Here is a 19,893-nt window from a genome sequence, read left to right as displayed (position 1 = left end):
GTGATAAACTTCAGAGCAAATAACCCTGTTTCTTCAACCAGTGCACTACAGGGGTAGAGGGGGATATGAGGGTGAGGAGAACCTATACGAATGACTAGATATTTGACTGCAAGGAATTACAGTAAAATTTTTAGGTATTCCTAGCATGTGTGAGGGCCTGGGTTCATTCCCCAGCACTGAAAGCACTGAAGGGGGGGTAAAAAATAGATGCTATAACAGTATTGTAGTTATGTTTGTTTTTTTGAAGGTTCTTACAAAAATCATCAATGGTAACTGGGGTGCCTTCTAGGGGGCTGGAAATGTTTCATATCTTAATCTGATATATACACATATACACATTTATAAAAATTTGTCAAGTTCTATACATTCATATACTTTCTACTATTACTTTGTACTGTACTGTACAGTGGTGCACATCTGTAGTTCCAGCTACTCAGGAGGCTGAGGCCAGAGGATCACTTGAGTCAGAGTTCAAGACCAACCTGGACAATATACAGAGGTCCCCATCTCAAATTTTAAAAAATAAAAGAGAGAAAGAGAGAGAGAATAAATCCTACTTATTAGAGACAAAAATTAATGGGAACTATTTACAGATGAACTAATATAGTAACCAGGATTTACTTCAAATAATTGTGGGGGTAGTCAATGGAGAGAGGTGTCACATAAATGAAGGCAAAACTGACCACTCAATGATAATTGTTCAAGTTTCATGATAGATTGCCCATAATAATTTTCTAAAGGAAGTGAGAGAGAAGAAGAAGAAGGGGGCGGGGGGGAAGAAGAAGAAGGAATTGGGTCCTAAGAGGACAAGCACCAATAACATTCCAGTAACAACAGTCAACTCCAGCATCCACCTTGTTTTTAAACACCATCTTGCAATAAAAAGAACCAGACTTCTTAGGGGAAATGGATGATTCTAAGACTTGGGACAAGGGAAAAAAAAAAAAAAAAAAAAAAAAAGCAAGATGAGCCTCAATTATCTGGTAATGCCAGAAGCAACGTGAAACCTGTGAAGAGATACAGGAACCAACTTAAAAGAACTCCGAATAGCCAAAGTTGAATCAACAGAAGGAATAAAATAAGTAAAACAGTATTGGATTAAAAGCCAAAGTAGAAATCTAATCTACATGGTTCCCTACTGATATAAACAAGTGATTAAATATTAAATAAATTAGGGGAAAGAAGCAAGTCTTTCTTATAAAAGAATTCAAAATGATTCATGTGTATACTTCCCCCATAGGAGGTAAAGCTTAACTCCACCTCTTTTTCCCCTACAGAGGATAAATTAGATTTAAGCTCTATTTCTATAGAACAGTAATGGGAAAATGTTAACTTTACAGTGGAAAAACCTGAAAAATACTATCTTAACTGAGTGAAGAAGTTTAACACCATCAGTGACATCATATGGATACCATATATACCTAATATGATGTATGACAAGAAAGGCATTTCATCTCTATTCATTCTAAAAACCCATAATCCCAGTCTAATCATGAATAAAACAGACAATCCCAAATTAGGAGACATTCTATAGGATACCCGACCAGTATACCTCAAGACTTTCAAGATCATGCAGAACAAGAAAAGACTAAGAAAATGTTCCAAGTCATAGGAGATGGAGACGTGATAACTATATGGTACCTTGAATAGGATCCTGGAAAAAAAGCAGGACATTAATGGGAAAACCACTGAAACCCAAAAAAGTCTCAAGTTTAATTTAAGAAATTAATAATAAAGGAAGAAAAGAACAAGAAAGGAAAGAAGGAAGACTCTGAGATTACCAAACCAAATAATTCTATTTGATAAATGCTGAATTCTAGGAATAGTGAATTTATCCCATAGTATTATGAAAATTGCAGGTTAACAGTATCTGCCTTAGGGCCATTACAGCTCTTAGGCAGTGAACACTGCCAACAGATCTGAGCTACAGGAATTACAGAATTGTTCTTTGAGCAAAGACAGAATGTTAAATTCTTTATAACAAACTGACTTAAAAGAATCTATGCCAAAGTTTTAAAAAAAAAAAAAAAAAGAAAGATCTTAGTTCTCTTCATTTTTCATACAATCATTTGGGTACTTCCAATGTATCCCCAGTATAGCACCTAACACTTTCTACTCTCCCCCACAAGAAAGTTAAATATAACATTGTAACTGCAATAAAATTATTTGTGATGGGGATGTGACAAAGGGAAGGAAGGAACAACAAACATCATGTGGAGGTCCTTCTGAAGCAGGCTGAGTACACCTGAGGAAGAGTTAAAGCCTTCCACAATTAATGAGGAGGATCAAAATAACACGGTTAGGTCATCATTAGAGATACACTTACAGTTTACATTTTAAAAGGTAATCAAAGGCTGAGGACACAGCTCAGTGGTATAGTGCTTGGCCTAGCATGCTCAAGATGCTGGGTTCAATCCCCAATACTGGAGGTGATAGGAGAAAACATAATCATGTCCAAACATGAAAAGGAAGAAATTTTAAAAAGGCAGATATACCCAACTATTATATTTCCAACCTATCAAAGTAAGCAAAATGAAGAGCAAAGGGTTAGTGCTAGTATGGTCCCAGAATCCTGTTTCAGAGGCATAAAAGGAATATGAATCATGCCTCCTTTAGCCTCAGTTCTGAAAATAGCCTCATGGGGGTGTGAGGGAGGCCTAGAACTCTACTGTGATTTGAATACATCCCCCAAGTTTACAAATTGAAAACTTGACACCAATGCAACAGTGTTGGGAGGTGAGGTCTAATAAGAGGTGATTCAATCATGAGGGCTCATGAGGACTCTGCCCTCAAGAAGAGATTAATGTTGTTATCTCACTAGAAGGTAAGTTATCCCAAGAACAAGCCTGTTATGAAAGCAGCCCCTCTTGCAATCTTGCTCTCATGTGCCCTTCCCCTTTCATCCTCCCACTGTGGGAAGATGCAGCACAAAGATCCTCACCAGTGGCAGGCCCCTCAATCTTGGACTTCCCAGCTTTCAGAACTATAAGAAATATATTTTCATTATAAATTATGCAGTCTCAGGCATTGTTACAGCAACAAAACAACAAAGACAGACCTCAAAAGAAATCTATTCAGAAACAAGAAAGGGATAGAAACAAAATTCTGAAGATTCAAAGGTAAAGTAAAACTCACATCCATCTTTTTAAGAGCTGTTTTTAGTTGTAGGGAACAGATATTATCCAGTTCATTACAGAAGGAACTGAGATATGACTACACTGCAGTCAGGAGAAAGAAAATCTTATCCACAGTTCTGCTGTTATTCATATATCTACTTAAACTCACATTAATTTCATTTAAGAAATTTCATTTAGAGACATTACTATGTCCTCAGATAATCATTGTTAAATGTGGGGAATATATTTGAACTATTATTTTTTCCTATTCACATACTAAGATCATATAACCCCAAAACTGCTGGGGATATAGTTCAATTGGTAGAGTGCTTGCCTCACATGCACAAGACCTTGGCTGGATTCAATCCCCAGTACCAGGAAAAAAATAAAATAAATCCTTTATGAGTCCTTCGGAACAATATGTTATAACATTTCAGATTTTAGAAAGATATTTAGTATATATGATATATATATAATAGATATTATAGTTTATATAATGTAGTTCAAATCACCTTCAGTCCAAGGAAGCAAAAAAACTCAACTAACTAGCCCTCTACTTGTGTTATTACCAACTTTCAGTACTACACACAATACTTCAAAGAGCATCTTTGTCCATATGTATCTATCTGTTTATATGGGCTTCTAAAAGCTAAAGTCCCCTAGAAATGTAACTGCTGAATCAAAGAATAGGAGTGTCACAAAGTTAACAGGTTACAGGAAAATGTTCTTCACACAGGTTGTGCTAATTTAGGCCACCAGCAGTATATAGTACCGCTTCCCTATACATACCTCTCCACTACTGAGTTGTTACTATTACAAAGATTGTAATTCATCAATCTTAGCTGAATATGACAGATTAAAAAAGATCACACTGGTTTTATTTTTTTACCGAGGTAAAGTATCGTTTCAAGTATTCAGAGGTCATGTGAACTATCTTCTTTTTTTTGTTGTTTTTTGTTTTTTGTTTTGCAGTGCTGGGGATCAAATCCAGAGCCTCAAGCACTCTACCTCTGAGTTACAGCTCCAGTCCTTTAGTTGTTAATTTATATGAGCCTTTATATATTAGTAAAAATCTCCCCCCTTTCTCCAATATGTTACAAATACTTTTCCTAGTTTGCCTTCTGACTCTAAAGCACTTTTTTTTTCTTTTCCATATCTAAGTTTTTTTAAATACAGTTAAACGTACCATTCCTTCGCTCTATGGCTTCTGAGTGCCTCATGCTTACAATGCCTTTTCTACCCCCAAGTGGGTGGAATTATTATTTATAAAAAATTACACAATAAAGAAAAGAATTAACATAGCAGGCTTGAGTTGCTACCTACAGAAAGGCCTGCTTGCCAAGACTGGCCCTTGACTGGCAACTGGAAAGTTGGATTTCAGGAGGGTTCTTACCATTCTCAGAACTGGTAAAAGTGGCTCACTGTGCCAAAACCGTTTGTACAAATAATATACTTTATGCTGAACAACAGTTTTTCTTCTAGAAGGAATTATGGTACAGTTTAGACTGAAGGCTCCAACATGACCCACTCCAAACACAAAGCTTAGGTGTATTATATGTATGTAATATATATAATGTAGTTCAAATAAAACTTCTTTAATGAGTATCACTGGTAGACAAATGGAGTCTTCTACCCTTCAATCAAAAAATCTTTGCCTACACTGAGCAAATGACTACCGAGATCCTACTTTCCACAGGGCGCTTAAACTATGCACAATACACCTTGCACAGGGAGTTCTGTTTGTCTCATTCAGGCAACACTTATGACAAAATAGAAAAATATACAAATTCAAAGGTCAAAAAACAATATCAGAGAAAGCTCAATACAATGAATAAAGAGTCAACATGATAAATGACAAAGTGCAATTCAAGCTTCCTCTTCTCCCTGCTCATCTAAATTTTCTGTTCCTTCAAGGCCCAGCACTCTCCTTTCACTGTGAAGTGCTAACTCCCCTATCTAGGTCACACTTCCATTCAATGAAGTATATACTGAAACCTTACTGTATGTAGAGCTTGGTGGTCAAGGGTATAAAGAGTGAAGAAGAAAGAAGAAATGTTGTTGTTCAGGTTACCTCGCATGTACAAAGAAAGTGACAGAAAGCCTGGGACAGATTGTTCCAGAACATTAACAGCATTTAAGAACAGAGGAGAGTATGAACAAGGGAATGATGGATACCACTCATTGGTATTTATACAAAAGAACTACATACAGCATATTTTAAAGGTATTTATCCAAAAGAATTACAGTCAGCATATTTTAAAGATAACATGCATACCCACACTTAATTGCAACACAATTCACAATAGCCTCACGACAGCAAAATTATAGAATCAGCCTAGGTATCTGAAAACAATGAAGTGATACCAAAACGTGGCATACATACACAATGGAGGATTATTCAGCTATAAAGAACAACAAAATTATGGCATTTGCAAGAAAATGGATGGAACTTGAAACCCTCATGTTAAGTGAAATAAGTCAGATACAGAAAGACAAGTACAATTATTTTCTCTCATATGTGGAAGCTAGAAAAGAAAAATGATAAATTTTTTTAAATTAAAAAATAAAAAAAAGAGAACATCTTAAATGTAGAAGAGATACCACTGTTAGAGAGGAAGGAATCAAGGGAAGAGTAAGGGGCAGTACTAGGGAGTGAAATTAATCATATTGTGTGTTATGGTTTGGATAAGAGGTATCCCCCAAAAGCTGTTGAGGCAGGAATACTGAAAGGTAAAATGATTAATTTATGAACACTGTAACCTAATCAGTCCATCCTAGTTTGAATGGGCTAGGTGTAACCACAGAGAGGTGGCGTGTGACTAAAGGAGGTAGGTCCCTGGGGGTGTACCCTGGAAAGATGCATCTTCCCTATGGCCCCTGTCATGCCTCTTTCTCTCTGCTTCCGGAACCCTGCCAAAAGTTAGCAGCTTTCCTCAGCTGGGCCCTTCCCCACTGATGTACTGCCTCACCTTGGACCCAGAGCAAGGGACTAAGCCATCTACGGACTGAGACCTCTGAAACCATGGCAGTGCCAGGGAAGAGGCAGGAGCAAAAGTAGACTGTACAATGTGGAGGAATGGGTGGAAAACAGGATGTGGGGGACACAGTGGCAAAACTTAACCTACGAAAAAATGAGGGAAGTGTAATATAATATAAAGCTGCTCTCCCGCCCTTTATGCTGCAGTCATTTCCCTGCCTCCCAACTACTTGTCAGTCTGTGAACATCCTAACTAGCTTGCAAGTATCCTTCTCCGTTATTGGTCCCGTTAACCTGCAGAATTTGACTGCTTAAGGATAGCTCGCCGCCATTGTTCTCCTCTTTTTCTCCTCACATTCATGCTTTCTCTCTCCTCTCCTCACTTTCTCTCTCTTCTCCTCGCTTTCATGTTGTCTCCTCCACTTCACTCTCCTGCACCGCACCCTTTCTCTTTTCCTCTCATTTTCTCTCTTACCCTGCAGGGAGACACTCTCTGTGTGCTTAATTCCCTTATGTGAATTCCCATGTACAGAGTGGTTTCTGGGTTCTTACAGGAAGGAACAGTTATTTTTTATTGTATCAAAGATCTGAGCAAGTTTAAATAGCAACAGGGAGACAATCCCTAGACTGGAACCGAAAATAAGGAAAGGGTCAGTATCAAATAGAAGAAGGGAGACAATCCCTAGACTGGAACCGAAAATAAGGAAAGGGTCAGTATCAAGCACAATGTCTGAAGAATTACCTTAGATAGGAGAAAGACTATCTCTGCCATCATAATGGGAGGGAATAAGGAGAACTGTTATTATTTAATAAACTCAAGTGTTTAATGATCTTGTATTATTTAATAAACTTATAAATTTTATGGAAGTGCCTGGAAGAATTTCCTTCTGTTGGCTTCTACTGCTGCTGTAAAATAGAAGGCAATATCTTCTGTTGAGATTTGTAGGGCAGAGGGCAAGTCAGAGGGTGACAAGAGTAGAAGGTTTGCAATAGGGTGAAGAAGAAAAGAAAAAACCAGGCATGGTGGCACACACTTGTATTCCCGATAGCTCAGGAGGCTTAGGCAGGACAATCAGGAATTCAAAGCCAGTCTCAGCAACTCAGCAAAGCCCTAAGTAATTCAGTAAGACCCTGTTTCTAAATAAAATAAAAAGGGCTGGAGATGTGGCTCAGTGGTTAAGCACCCCTTGGTTCAATCCCCAGTACAAAAATAAAAAGAGAGAGAGAGAAAACCTGCTTGCAAAATAAACTACCACGTGGAGATAGTGTGAAGGACGCAATTGAGGTTAACAAATATTAATTTATTGCAGCACTAGTTAACACAAATAAATCAGGAAACGGCTACGCTTTCTTCCCCCTACCCACGCAGCATTTAACACAAGTGTCTACTGAATGAGAAAAATCAAATAAATAAAGGCAAAGTTTTCCAAATAGTCAGTTACAAATGTGACTTAGGAAAGTAACCTTTATTTCATATCAACCACTTAAAAAAAACTTGTCAAAAAAAATCTAGATTTTATGCAAATACATACATAATAAAAAACACATTAAATTTTTTTAAATGTCTCCTTTCCATATATTATAAGAACAGTTTTAAATGGATAGTTATTTATAAATTGCATAATTATTACTAATAGAACCTTATAAAAGCCCATCTAATGACTCTGTTGGAGGGTCCATGAAATATAATGGAGCCAATGAACCTATACTTTCAGGTCAGTTTATTAAAACTAGTAAGTAATTGCATCTAAACCTGATTATTTTCCTCATCTACAAAGACTAACATAAGACTGCTTCACAAGGAGATTGTGAGGATGAAAATGTACGTGTGAAACATATGTTAATGCTACATATAATTATCATACTGTATGTGTAATTTTATATTATCATGTAATAAATAATCTGGCTGACTCTGTCCCTGACCCTCAAAGGTAACACTAAACTAAAACTATGCAATTTCCCCAGAGACTGAAATGCCTCTGTTGTTTGACGATGGGACCCTCTACCCATACCCGATGACTAATGCTAAGGAGATAACTTATGGGGCGGGGAGGTGTCTAGCTAATTTATGCTAAGAAATAACTTGGAATGGGGTTTGATCTCCCTGATTATCCCAGAAAAACCAGTCATATGATTGGAGGGTTCCAGCTTTATTTAAGTCAGGTGATGGGTGATGGGGTGGGGGGCTGAAAACTGCATGGCCAATGACTCAATCAATAATGTCTGATCAATTAAAACCTCTGGACATCAAAGCTCAATAACCTCCCCTGAGTAGCAATATTCTTGTTCAGAAACAGGATAAAGATGTTCATTACTGTCATACATCAATGTGCTGGGAAAGTAACGTGGAACAGAAGCTTCTATCTGGAATCCTTCCAGACCTTGCTCTGCCTGTCTCTCCTTTAGGCTGGCTCTAACTCATATTCTTTTGCTAGAAAGGTATACTCATAGGCATAAGGCTTTCCTGAATTGAGTCATTCTAGCAAATTAAGAACCTGAGGGAATCCATGATAACCCCTAAGTCTATAGCAAGCTGGTCAGAAGTGAAAGAGGCTCTGGGACCACCTGAAATTGTAGGATATTTTTGAAGTATCTTGTGGAGGACTGTGCCCTTAACCTGCTAGGTATGACTACTTCTGAGTAATTATATATCAAACAAAATATTTTATATAATATATATGTGGTTATTTTATATATTATATGTGGTTATTATACACTATTCCTTGAATTTTACTTCTTTTTAAAAAGTAAAGCTAACTACCACTACAAAAGTTCAAAAAATTAGGAGTCTACCAAATATTTCAGAACACATTCTATCAGCTGGAAACAGAACATTATTTATTAGTAAAATCTCACCAACAGTAGGAATACTATGCTAGGTATGTTAATATCCCCATTTGCTGCTCACAAAGGAAAAGTGAGCCAGGTCAGACAGCTAAATTCTCATATGACATAAGAGCTCATCAGATAGAAACATTACTTTGTACAAAGTCAAAATCACAAGACTTATTACTTCCAAAGACAACAATGATACAACTTGCAACTATAAACCCTGCCTTAAAAATCAGATGAATCATTTTAAATTTTACCACAAATATTAAATGCATTATCTAAAAACTTCCCCAGAAAGAAAAACATCCAGACCTTATGAATTCATTGGAGAATACTCCTTTATAACCTCTTCCCAGAAAACAGAAAGGTGTGGGGGAATCATCTCCCTCTGTTGTTTAAAGAGGTCAGAATAACCCTGACACCAAACAAGAGTAGTCCAAGGAAGTAATAAGAAGTAAATAAAGTATATATCGCATGAGCATAGAGGCAAATAAAATAGTATGAAAGTCATAATAAATAATGTAGCTGATCAAATCCAGTGATAAATAAAAAAAGATAGTACCTCATGCCAAAAATGGGAATTACCCCAAGAATGCAAAGTTGCATGTGTAAAACCACTGCAATTAACAATATTAACAAAATGAAGATAAACTGCCATGTGATTACCTCAACAATATAAAGTAAGGGTATTCATGTTGAATATATGGGAACAGACTATTCATGTTGAATAGGCTAGGATGAAAAGAGAACTTCCTTAATCTGATAAAGAATTTTTACAAAAACTTATAGCAAACATACTTAGTGGCAAAATACCAAACACATTTCCCCTGAGTTTAAAAACTAGAATGAAACCATGGCAGTGCCACTGAAGAGGTAGGGGCAAAACTACACTGTACAATGTGGAAGAAAGGGTGGAAAATCAAAAAGGATGTGGGAGATGAAACCATTAACAATTCTATTAACTATTAACAATTCTATTCAGATTTGTACTGCAAATTTTATTCAGAGTACTAACAAGAAAAATAAAATGCATTAAGATAAAAAAGGAAGAAATGTTTTCATTACTTGTAGATGATATAATACATTAAAAAATACATATAAGTTACTAGGCTAAAAATACACAAATCAATTGCTTTTTCTCAGCAACAAACCATTAGAAATAAAATTTGAAAACACCTATTTCAATGACATCAAAACACATCAAATACCTAGAAATTAATCTAGGGAAAGATGTTTGAGATCTCTACACAGGAAACTAGAATACACAGTTGTGAGAAATTTTTTAAAACTTAAAAGTATACACCATATTCATGGATCAGAAGCTCAATACTAGTTAGGAACTTTAAAGATTTTCTACAAAAAATATGAAATCTGAAATGCTACATAATCTAAAACTTTTTGAGCACTGACCTGATGCTACAAGTAGAAAACTCCACACCTGACCTAATATGATAGATCACAGCAAAACACAGGTGCACAAAACATATTGTGTAAAATTACCCTCAGGCTATGTGTATGTTATGGTTTGAATATGAGGTGTCCCCCAAAACTCCTATGTTAATGCAGGAATGTTCAGAGATAAAATGATCAGATGATGAGAGCTGTAACCTAGTTATCCATTCTAGTTTGAACGGACTGACTGGTGGTAACTGTAGGCTTGTGGGGCATGGCTGGAGGAGGCAGGTATCTAGGGACTGGGTTCATCTACCCTAGGGTGCCCCCTCCCTCCCCCACCCTCTCCTTACTGATTGCCATAAAGTGAGCAGCTTTCCTCACCTGGACCCTTTGGCCACGATGCTCTACCTCACCTTGGGCCCACAGCAATGGACTCAATCACCTATGGACTGAGACCTCTAAAACTGTGAGTCCTAAATAAACTTTTCCTCCTCTAAATTGTTCTGATAGTATTTTGGTTACAGTGACAAAAAGCTAACATAAAATCTGGTACTAAGAGTGAGGTCACTGCTGTGACTAGCCTGATCCTCTAGTTCACAAGCCTTTAGAGCTGGTTTGTGTGAGGAATTTGAAAAAGTCTGGAGAATGCAAGCTAGAAAAGCCTTAGAAGTTTGTAAACAGAGCAATTCTGGTGGGAGATCAGAAGACAGACTGCCACAGGAGCAGACTGTGCTCAGGAGGTTTCAAAGTAAAATGAGGACTCTATTGGGAATTGGACTACTTGTGTTATATTCTGGAAAAGAACCTGTCTACATTTTGCCCATGTCCTGAATTTGTGTGAGGCTACATTTAAAGGTGAAAGACTAATTAATCTGGCAAAGGAAATTTCAAGGTAGCACAGCAATCAGTCAGTGGTAGGATAGTGCTGTCAGCTTTTTGCCAGGTGTACTCTATCAGGAACAAAAGCAGAGGTGAAGGATTTTAAAAACCTGCAGTCTGACCAGAAAAAGTGCATGTAAACCTGTGGCCAAAGAAGATATGACTGTTAAAGAGATTATAGTCACTGAAAAGATGATAAGTACTTTGCACAGAGACAACAGGAAAGATAGCTTGAAGACATCTCAGGAATTTGCAAGACCACACCCACTGCAAGCTCAAGGATATAAAAGGGAAATTTCTTTGAGGAGAGATCATGGGGGTGTTCTGCTTGCACAAGGGGGCCTAAGAAATTGTTTCACCAGGCTCAGTCGCCCACACACTCAGAGATCTCTGCAGCCATGATTCCAGGGAGCCCAACCACTGCACAAGATGACAGAAAACCTTGGCATCATCCACATGGCACTGGCTCTGCAGAAATGCACGATTCAAGTTAAGGGCTCATGGTGGTTTCAAAGAAAGGTCTGGAAAGTCAGATGAAGTATAGCAGGGTCAAAAATCCCTGTAGGCTGCCCCTGAATGGGTGATGTATGAAGCTGTGAAGGTACAGCCAAAGTTGAAATGGAGACCCCATGAATTTAAAAAGATGTCAGTAACATGGACTGTCTGCCAAGAAAAATTTATTGCTATGGAGAAAGGCAGGCTAAAAGACATCCATTTGAACTGTAACCAGCAAGGTTAACAAGGTAAGATTATTCAAGCCCCTGGGAGAACACATCACAACCCTGTGTTCAACAAGCTGTACCAGGAGTTAAAAGTGAAGTTGCTGAACCTGTTTGCCAGGCTAGGTTTTGGTCTTGTTTTGGTCCCATCCTTTCTTTCCTCTCCTTCAGCTTCCTGGCAGCTTTCCTCCTATGCACCCACCCTTTGGCAGTCATGTTCTGCCTTACTGTGGCCGAGAGCAACAGACTCATGCATCTGTGCATGGAAACCTCTGAAATCGTGAGCCTCAAATAAATTTTTCCTCCTTCAAGTTGTTCTGGTCAGGAGTTTGGACACAGTAATGAAAAGCTGACGTACAAAGTGTATAAGGTACATATAAGACATAAATGAATTTTGTGTTAAGACTTGGATTCTATCCCCAATTTACCTCATTATACATATGTAAATATTATAAAATACAAAACCCAAAACAATTCTGGTACCAACAATTTAGGATAAAGGTTACTCAACTTGTGCTGGTAAGATGTCAGTTCCCCACAAACTGATCTACAGTCAATACAGTAACAATCCAGGAGACACTCTGAGGAACACTGCAATTCTGGCTCTACAATTTATGCAAATGGCCAAAATTTGCCAAGATGATCTTAAAGGAAAAAAAAAAAAAAAAAAAAAAAAAAAAGGTAGATGAATATGTGCCTATATTTGCCAAGATGATCCTAAAAAGGAAAAACAGCTTAGATGGCCAGATTTCAAGACTTACTAAAAGTTACAATAATTATAAGTATGGCATAGTGAATAGTAAACAGACAAGTTAAACAATAAAAAATTCTTAAAAGACAATCAAAGGTTGTGTGATTTACAACAGAACTGCCACTGAAATGTAGTAATTAAGTGATGGGTCTTTTTGATAAATGGTTTTAGATCAGCTACTATAAAATGGGGAAATAAAACTTAATCCCTATCTCTCATCATACATAAAAGAAAATCAAATCCTGATAGATCATAAATCTAAATGTGAGTGGCTAGGGGTGTAGGTCACTGGTAGAGCATGTACTTAGCATGCACAGGCATTGGGTCCAATCCCCAGCACCAAAAAATAAATAAATACCTAATGTAAAGAATAAAACAATAAATTTCTAGCGGGGGGCTGGGGGGGAGGAGAAAAAAGAGAATACTCTTATCCTTGAGATAGGAACAGATCTAAAACCAGAAAGCTAGCTGGTAAAGGAATCTGGGAAATATAATTGCCAAATCCCAATCTCACACAGTACAGTTTATAAATGCGTATTTGGAAATAACAGCCCTGAAGGAAACTACCATACTCTGATGAAGCATATCTGTGTAAAACCTACATTTAAATATACTGCATGCAAAACTGGAACAAGACAAAAATGTATTTATCAGCACTTCTAAGTAAACTGAACTAGAGGGTTCAAGAAAATAAAACATTAAAAAATTAGGATACATTAAAAACAATTTCATAGGTTATAGGAGATGGGGAAAAAAGAATAAGAAAGTTAACCATGTTCTATATAAGATACACATAAGTTAATCATGTTCCATATAAAATACATAAATCAACTAAGATACATTAGAACAAAGGATCAGAAAGTAGTTTTTAAAATGAGTGAGTTAACTATGTTCATATATGAATACAAGACCAGTGTAACTCCACATCATGTACAATTACAAAAATGGGAAGTTATACCCCATGTATGATATATCAAAATACATTCTATTGTCATGTATAACCAAAAAGAACAAATAAAAAATATTTTTTAAAAATGAGTGATTTAAGCCAGGCATTGTGGTGCATGCCTGTAATCATAGTGACTGAGGAGTTGAGGTAGAAGTACTATAAGTTGGAGACCAGTCTCAGCAATTTAGCAAGACCCTGTATCAAAATAAAAATAAAAAGGGCTGAGGATATAGCTCAGTGGTAAAGCACCCCGGGGTTCAATCCCTAGCACCAAAAAAATAAATAAGTTAAAATTTTAAAAATAAAATAAAAATCAGTAATTTAGCCAGATATAATCCCAAACTGTAATCCCAGCTACTTGGAAGGTTGAGGCAGGAGTACAGCAAGTTCAAGACCAAACTGAGCAACTTAGCAAGACCCTATTTCAATTTTTTTTTTTTTTTTTTTTTTAATTTTAAAGGGATAGGGAATGTAACTCAGTGATTGCGTGCTTGCCTAGCATGTGCAAGGCCCTGGGTCCCACCACCAGTAGTGCAAATTAAAAGAAGAAGAAGAAAGAAATGTGAAAATTTACAACAGCAATAAAAACTGTAAGGTATTTAGAAATAAATTAATAAAATGTATCAAAGTCCTTTACAGAAAAAATTATAATCTAAACTCATAAGACCAAAATAAATGGAGAATAATATCCATGAATTTCTATATCCAACAGGATAAGTTGAATCATTTTGTGATAATAAAGCCAAAATCCACATGGCTTAAAGAAACAATATTAGTTGCTGACACCATTCATCAACCATAGGTAGGACAAGGGTTCTGCTCAGTAGCTGGCTGACAGAACCAATCCCATGTCCAATACTGCTGGCTGGTGCCATATTCCAATCTCTCTGCCCAGATTTACTGGTTAAACTAATCACATGCTCCCCTCCATCCCCAACCAAAAGGCCTCCAGGCACTATGTTTTATTTTGTGCCAGAAAAGAGAACACCAAAAATATTAATGCCAACAAATAAAATCAATATTGCAAAGTCAACAAGCTCCCCACAATCAAACACACTCTATAGACAACAGAGTTCACAAAACCTAAAGAAGTGATCATAAAATTCATGTGGAATATGAATTGAACATGGGGCTATCAAAGAGCCAAGAATAACTGATAATTTTTAACAAAAGTGAATGGCCCAATTAGATTTCAAGACTTTTTTATAAAACTATACTAATTAAGACTGTACAGCGAGGTTCAGTGGTGGCAAACCTGTGATCTTGGTGACTTCCTTGCTACTCAGGAGGCTAAAGCAGGAAGATCACAAGATTGAGGCCAATCCAGGCAATAGTACGACTGTACCTCAAAATAAAAATAAAAAGGGATAGGGATGTAGCACACTTGCCTAGCTTGAGCATGGCCCTTAAATTTGTACTGGGGCCAGGCCCAGTGGTACACACCTGTAATCCCAGCAGCTCAGAAGGCTGAGGCAGAAGGATCTCAAGTTCAAAGCCAGCCTCAACAAAAGCGAACTACTAAGCAACTCAGTAAGATCCTGCCTCTAAATAAAAATACAAAATAGGGCTGGGAATGTGGTTCATTGGTCAAGTGGCCCTGAGTTTAAACCCTAGTAACAACAACAAAAACAAATTTGTACTAGGAGTACAAATTTAAGGACTGTGGTGACGAAAGTACAAAAATGGACAAATCCATATGCTAAAATAGAGAACATGGAAAAAGAACTAGAAATGTATGAAACTTGAGTTGGCAAAAAATGACATGAAGAACCTGAGGATATGGCTCAGTGGTAGAATGTCTGCCTAGCATGTGTGAGGCCCTGGGTTCAATCCACAGTACCACAACCTAAATAAATAGATATATAAACGAATCTTTTTTTTAAAAAATGACATGAAGAATCAGCAGAGCAAAGGGGTGAGGAGGTTTAGCTCAGTGGTAGAGCACATGCTTATTAGCATGCGGGAGAACCTAGGTTCAAACCCCAGCAGCATCCAAAAAATTAGAGACAAATTCAATGATGTGGGAAAAAATACCAAATACCAAAAAAAATCACTTGCAGGTAAGTTAAGGACATGGGTATAAAAGCAAGACTTTAAGGCTTTTCCAAGAAAAGTGAAAAGGGGAAATTAAAACTCAACACACAAACACACAAACTCAAGCATAAAGCATAAAACAGGAATACATTAAGATTAAAAACATAAAAGACTATAAAGGCATAAACAGCTACAAAGTCTTTTAACTAGAAAACTGAATATAAATAGAGAACTACAACTCAAGGAAAATCAATGCAATTTTCTAAGTGGACAAAGAATACAAACAGGCAATTCAGAGAAGAGACCCAAATACCAAATAATACAGAACAAGCATGCTCAATCACATTTGTCAGATATATGCAATTTTTTTTTTTTTTTGGTACCCAGGATCAAACTCAGTGGCACTTAACCACTGAGCCACATCCCCAGTCCATTTTATTTTGTATGTGGAGATAGGGTCTCAGTAAGTTACTTAGGGCCTCATTAAGCTGTTGAAGCTGGCTTCAAAATGCCATCTTCCTGCCTCAGCCTCTCCAGTCACTGGGATTACAGGTGTGCACCACAGTACCCAGCTTATGCAAAATTAACACAACAGTGACTGACAACAGAAAATAAAGTCTTCAAATCTAACAGTACCAAATGTTCATAAAGAGTTAAAATAAACCAAGAACTCCTCTGGTTTTCTTAGAGGTTGGGGGAAAACACACTGACACAATCAATTCTCTAATAAAGTCATCTCCAGTAAAGTTGGAGAGGCACATACACTTCAACTTTGTAATTCTACTAATCAATAGCCCATCTACAAACTAACACTAGTGAGCAAAGAGATAAGGAAAACTTCTTCCTTCAGAAAGTGTTACTAGGATAAAAAAAATGCTAAATTTACAGTAATACTTATATTCTGATGAAAGTTCCTTAATCCCAAGAAATAATTCCCCAATTCTTCAGACCATACTTTATGTAGCATTGTCCTAGAAAATAATTTTTCCCAAGAAGAGATAAACCTAGTACACAGTATGAAACTGTCCATAGCCTCAGGGTTAGTAAAAGCAAAAATACAAAAACAATCTAAACATCAGACAACTGAAGAACAAACAAAGAATTTGTGGCAGGGTCATACAGTGGAAATAAATGGGAGTTACATGTCATATGGGCCAATGGGACTATTTCTGAAAAACGTAAGATCAAACAAAACAAGTTGCAGAAAGATGTGTACAATGGTTTTTTGGCCTTCTGGCTAAGATCAAGTGAAGAAAGATGTACAATATGGATCCACTTATGGAAAGTTCCTAAATTTTACATATATACATATATGGCACATGATATAAACTTCACAGGAATGACAACCTCTAAGTGAGAAGGGAGAAAAGGAAAGGAAAATGGGATGGCAAGGAGTAACACAGGGAGTCTGAATTGTCTTTAATGTTTTTTTTTTATTTTTTATTTTTTATTTTTTATTTTTTTTGGGGGGGTGCTGGGGATCGAACCCAGGGCCTTGTACTTACAAGGCAAGCACTCTACTGACTGAGCTATCTCCCCAGCCCGTTATTTTTTTTTAATGAAAGAAAGAAAAGTACTTTCATTGCAAGAAAAAATTAAGATGTGAAGTTAATAACAAAAAATGTAAAGGCTTGACAATGATGGGTCAAGTCTTACATATGTCAATACAAAGTCATCAGAAAAGACTGAAATACGACTAAGTAGCAGACCCCTTGCCTAACATGCTTAGTGTATGGGCTCAAACCCCCAGCACTGCAAAAAAAAGGAAGTCTTCATACGATTGCTCCCTATATTTCTCTTTTTTTTTTTTTGGGGGGGGGGTGCTGGGGATCGAACCCAGGGCCTTGTGCTTACAAGAAAGCACTCTACTGACTGAGCTATCTCCCCAGTCCCTATATTTCTCTTTTACTTGAAATATTTCAGTATTTTTTTTTTATATTTCAGTATTTTTAAAAGAATACATATGCACCTATCATGGTTTGGTTATGAAGTGTATGCAAAAAGTTCTGGTGTTAATGCAGGAATATCTACAGAAAAAATGATTGAATTGTGAGAATTGTAACTTATTTAGTTCATCCTAGTTTGAATGAACTGGGTGGTAACAATAAGCAGGTAGGGAATGGCTAGAGGAGGTGGGTCTCCAGGGGCGTGCCCTCAAGGGTCCATTTTCCCTGTGGCCCCTTCCCTCTCTCTCTGCTTCCTGGCTTCCATGAATGGAGCAGCACTCCTCTACTACACTCTTCCACCATGATGTTCTGCCTCACCTGGGGCGCAGAACAATTAGCTCAGCCAACCATGGATTAAACCTGTGGACTCATGATCCAAAATAACCTTTTCCTCCTCTAACTTGCTCTTGTCAGGTATTTTTCTGCTTTATATTTTCATGCACTCTTCAAATAGTCTTCAGTAAAAACAACATTTCTTTTTTTATTTGAAAAAAGTAGAGAGAGCAAATTTTTTTAAAAGAATTCATGTTTCAAGGATAAGGAGGGGCTGGGGTTGTGGCTCAGTGGAAGGGGGTTCACCCTGGGTTCAACCCTCAGTACCACATAAAAATAAAATAAAGGTACTATGTCCACCTACAACTAAAGCAAAATATTTCAAAAATAAAAAAAAATTTTTAATTTTTTAATTACAAAACTTCTCTCCTAAAATTGTTCTGGTCAGATCATTTAGTCATAGCAGTGAAACAGCTAACTAAAACAACTGTCAAAAAGAAACAGGGAAAGGACTATCCCTGATCATCCTTGTGTAGTAGAATTTCAGGGAATTCTCTTCCATTTGTTTAATTCTAGGTCATTACTAACTTACTCCATAAGCATGTGTTACTTTGTGTAAACTAGAAAAAGAAAATGGTTATTTTTGTAGTGAGAGGTCTCAGACTTTGTAAGACCATTTAAATTTTCTATAAATAGTTATCATTTTTTTCTGAATATAAAAGTAAATTTTAAAATATATGTGAGGATATAGGGATGTTGCTCACTTGCCTAGCACGTGTGAGGCCCAGTTTCAATCCCTTGCAAAAAAATAAAAAATAAAATAAATAAGGTTAGAGTCCTAAGTGCAAGCTGAGATTGACAGGAAAGCTGAAAATACCTAGACCACTGCCCATTACATTAAGTTAATTAATAACTTAAAACTACAGAATATTTTTTAAATGATCTGTCAAGTTACCAAAGAACTGTACTAGATATAACAGAATATTTCACAAAGAAATATCTTCCTAATACTATTTACCCTCTTCTGATTCATACACATGGAAATATATCAGTCAGATGGCCTTTTATGCAAAAAAAAAAAAAAAAAAATTCTTTTAGGTGCTGGGGATCAAACCCAAACCTTGTGTATACCAGATCATAAGGCCTTTTGAGTCTCAGAAAAAACATGGTGTAGTACAGATACTGTTTCCATTTATAAATGAAAAATTGGGTCTCATGACCTGACTGACTTGTCAAAGGTCACCAAACTAATGAAACACAGAACCAGAAGGTGAACCCAAAGAAATCTAGTGTACTCCAAGTGTACACTAGAACTCAATAACTTCCTTTAAAATATTATCTACTGAAGCAGTTAATATTAGCTCTAATTTCTATATGGGAAAATAGAACCTAGAAAAAAAATATTCAAGATTTCAAAGCTAGTAAGTGGCAGTCCACCTCCAAAAGCAACTCTCCTTCTAGTATGTTAAATTACAGCATGGCCTAAGCAGAACAGGTGGAGAAGATACTACATCTAAGGAGACTTAAAACCCTGACCACAGCCAATGTGTGAGCGCTGGATCACTGAAAAAATTCATCTTTTCTTCAAGCATTCAGAATTGAGACCAGAAATGTCAAGCCTCCTCTGAGTGGACCTGTAAAGTAAGCTAGAATATCTGACATGGGCATCTTCAGCCTACTCCATGAAGCAAAAAAGCTGGCCTGAAGAAAGAATGACAGGGAGGCACAGAGAAGCTGGAAGAAAATCTGAATAGCTTCTAGTCCCTAGTTCCAAAGCCCTCTGGAAGGACCCTCTCAGTTTCACAAGCCTTCCTAATTCCTTATCAGTTCCCACTTTTTGTTTAAGCCAGTTTACAACTGCATTCAAATATAAAAGGAAGGTCTTTACCAAGAAAAGAAAGATATATTTCCATGAGAAGTCATTAAAAAAATAATAATAATAAGCAGTACCCTCATGCCTAGGGTCAAATCAGATCAGAGAGGGAGTCCTTACTAACAGTAGGCTGATCAAGTCCCAAGGAA

At 36.9% G+C, this 19,893-nt stretch overlaps 1 protein-coding gene across 4 annotated transcripts in view; it reads right to left on the bottom strand.

Annotated features, from left to right (window-relative positions):
* The window catches only part of Ecpas (Ecm29 proteasome adaptor and scaffold), a 108,889-nt gene that overhangs the window by 76,930 nt on the left and 12,066 nt on the right, over positions 1-19,893 (bottom strand). The gene's annotated exons all lie outside the window — the stretch shown is intronic.

The sequence above is a fragment of the Sciurus carolinensis genome, chromosome 14, assembly GCF_902686445.1.
Source record: "Sciurus carolinensis chromosome 14, mSciCar1.2, whole genome shotgun sequence".
Taxonomy (NCBI): Eukaryota; Metazoa; Chordata; class Mammalia; order Rodentia; family Sciuridae; genus Sciurus; species Sciurus carolinensis.
The sequence above is the reverse complement of the archived record's forward strand: the minus strand, read 5'-3'. Positions and strand labels throughout refer to the sequence as shown.